The sequence below is a fragment of the Cryptotermes secundus genome, unplaced genomic scaffold (assembly GCF_002891405.2).
Source record: "Cryptotermes secundus unplaced genomic scaffold, Csec_1.0 scaffold1930, whole genome shotgun sequence".
Classification (NCBI taxonomy): Eukaryota; Metazoa; Arthropoda; class Insecta; order Blattodea; family Kalotermitidae; genus Cryptotermes; species Cryptotermes secundus.
This window is the reverse complement of record NW_019727441.1, coordinates 18,229-21,976: the sequence shown is the minus strand read 5'-3', so window position 1 is coordinate 21,976 and position 3,748 is coordinate 18,229.

The window sequence follows — 3,748 nt, the reverse complement described above, 5'->3', positions numbered from 1 at the left end:
CGTCATGAGCCCCAGATGGGGCTCGACACCAAGACTTACCGACTGACTGACCGTCGGTCGCAATCTGACTTTGATTTTGACCTTGACTTAGAGACAGAATTCAGGTAGCCCCTTGAGATGGCAATCGAAGATGATTAGGAAGAGATGGCAAGAAAGGAATTGGACTGTCCAGAGGCTTCATGTTTCCTGCAGTTACAGTGAGACTGGTACAACTACTGTGTTAAAATCTGTTGCCAGGATATGACTAGTGAAGAATAACAACATTAGAGTGTGTGTAATGGTGAACCATTAAGTGTGTACATAAGCAACAGCGCCGTGTAGATTGTAGTCCCGAGTCGCGTGAGCGTATAAGGTGTCAATAAATCCAATCATCCAATCCAAAATCATTCTTATAAGTCACGAGCAAAAATAAATCCTACACGTGACAGCATATTGGCTTCAGTTCCAAAGTCACTTTGTTTAACACGAACTAATATAAAATAACTATTTCATGTGGAATAACACACTTTTAGACTAGTGCGTCAATTTAATTACCCCCTCGTTGGTGGCTCCACCTTATCATGGTGAGAGGGTTTGAGTATTCCAAGGACCCTGAGAGCTATACCAGCGGTAGTGTAGCTCCTGGCAGGGCCTCCCTTGCTGGACAGGTCAAAGGGTAGACATCAGACGAAGAGAGACACCAAAAACTGATGCCGGAAGCAGCGTTATCAGCAGTGACTTGAAGCACAGAGAAATTATGCTCGAGATGGTACAAGTTCGTGACCAGACTGGTTGGAACGGCTGTTGTACTGCCATGTGGAAAGCAAATGGAAAAACTACCACATTATCACTTTTCCTGGATAGTCTCTTTCCAAAAACAGAGATACCATGTAGGCGAAATGTTTCCTCTGGAGACGAAACATTCCGGAGGTAAACTATTCTCCCAATCGGATCTCCGCGGGGGAGTGTTTCTAGAGGAAATGTTATGCAGGCGCTACAACAATAAAAAGTGCGAAGATCAGAAGGAACATCACGGCTACAAGATTGGAACATGGAATATAAGGACCTTAAATCCAGCCGGAAAATTGGAGAATTTGAAAACGGAAATGGAGAAGAATGAGGTGTCTTAGGTGTCAGCAAAATGCGTTCGAAAGGACAAGGTGAAATAAGAAGTGGTGATTATATAGTGTATTATTCCGGAGGTGAACGGGCTGAAAGAGGTGTGGCAATAGTGGTGCATAAAAGTGTAGCGAGGAGCGTTGATAAGAAGATGGATTTGTAATGACAGGATTATTGCTCTGAAGTTAAAGGCGGAACCAGTATATATACTGATTATGCAAGTGTACATGCCAACATCAGAGTATGAAGATGACGAAGTGGAAAAGTGTATGACACAATTGAAGAAATTCTTCAGGAAGATGGAATAGGTGACACAAACAGCATCATATTAGGAGACTGGAATAACATTGTTGGAGATGAATCATATCAGAATACTGTTAGATCACATGGACTATGAAGACGGAATCACAGGGGTCAAATGCTTATTGACTTTTGTAACGAAATTGACTGATTGTCACCAACACTTGGTTCAGGAAGCAAAAGAGAAGACTTTACACAATGGAAGGCAACTGGGGACTGGAGGCGGCATCACCTGGACTACATCCTTGTGAAACATCGATTCAGAAACAGTGTGAAGGATGTGAAGACGCTGCCTGGGGCAGATATTGACTCTGATCACAACTTACTCTTTGCCAAATTTTGAACCAGGTTGAAGAAAATTATAAGATTCCAAAAGCGTAGACATATATTGGATTTGGAGAAGTTATATGCTCAAAGACAAAGCGTGCAGGAGACCCTAGAAGAGAAACTCAGTGCAATTGAAAGTGAAAGCGAAAATGCTGAAGTGCAGTGGAACAATATAAAAGAATGTATGTTAGATACTATTAGCGAATTGGTTGGTAAAGTTGAGAAGATAGCAAGAAAACCATGGGTTACACAGGAGATGATGAGTAAAATGGAGGAGCGAAGGGAATGGAAGAATGTAAACAATGAAGAAGGTAGGAGGAAATACAGGAGACTGAGGAATGAGTTGAAAAGAGCCACGGACCGGGCCAAAAAGGAATATCTTGAGAAGATATATAATGAGATTATAGAATTTCAAAAGACAGGGCGGTGTGATTTGATGTACATGAAGACAAAAGAACTAGGATGGAGAGAGAACCATGGGAATCAAAATATTGGAATCGAAGACTCCCAGGGGAATAGAATAGTAGATCAGAGGAAAGTGCTGAAAATTTGGGAAAATTATATTACAGAACTATATGATCGATCTAATCGGTCGGAAACCTTGGAAGTGGAACTGGAAGAAGAACTACGAGAGAAGAAGACGAGAAAGGACCATAAATTTTACAAAGTGAGGTGGAAAAAGCTATCAAGGACATGAGGAATGGAAAGGCTACAGGAGACGACGATGTACCTGGAGATGTGCTTAAGTTACTGGGAGAAGGTGGTTTGAAAACGCTGACAAAACTAATAAACACCATATATGAGACTGGGAAGTGGCCCAGGAACTTTACAGAAGTGACAATGATCGCCTTAAAGAAAAAGANTGCTTCATAGACTGGCAGAAGGCATTTGACCACGAAAATTGGACCAAATTAATGCAGATCCTAAAGGAGACAGGTATCGATTGGCGTGAAAGAAGCTTGGTTAGTAAATTGTACATGGATCACAAAGTTAGAGCGCGACTGGTCAGAGGGGAGACAATAAGTGTGAAGATTGGAAGAGGAGTTAGACAAGGACGCTGTTTATCACCAATTCTGTTCAACTTGTACAGCGAATGCCTTTCCAAAGAAGCTTTGCATGGACTTGTTGACTTCAAATTAGGAGGGCAAATTATTCAAAATGTGAAATATGTAGATGACCTTGTGTTAATGGCTAAGGAAGAAACTGTGCTACAGGGTATGATTGATAGACTAATTGAAATTGGAAGGTGCTATGGCATGGAAATGAACGTGGAAAAACAAAAGTAATTAAAATTTCGAGACAACCAACCCCAGTCACAATAAAGATAGACCAAAAACAACTGGTGAATGTGAAATGTTTTAAATATTTGTGTAGCTTGTTAACAGATGATGGAAGGTGTACTAGTGAAATTAAATCCAGAATTGCCATGGAAAAAGCTGCATTTAGCAAGAAGAATCTTTTTACCAGCAAATTGGACTTAAATTTGAGAAAGAAACTAGTGAAATGCTACATGTGGAGCATTGCTTTGTATGGGGCTGAAACTTGGACACTTAGGGCAGTAGATCAGAAACACCTGGAAAGCTTCGAAATGTGGTGTTGGAGAAGGATGGAGAAGATCAGTTGAACCAATTACGTGAGAAATGAAAAAGTGTCATTTAGAGTCAGTGAGCATAGGAATATCCTACACGAAATACGAAAACGGAAGGCTAATTGGATTGGTCATATCTTACGCGGTTACTGCCTTCTAAAAGAAGCTATTGAAGGAAAGATAAAGGGGCGGATAGAAGTGACCAGAAGACGAGGAAGAAGACCGAAGAAGATGCAGGATGACCTTGGGGAGAGAAGAGGATATTTTCATTTGAAGGAGAAAGCTCTAGACCGCATCAAGTGGAGGAACTGTTTTGGAAGAGACTCTGGCCCTGTCGTCTTGACAGATTACTGATGATGATGTCATTTATATATAGAATATATATTTTCCCCAAATGTTAGTAGTGACTAGACTAACTCACTCAATCATGGAGTT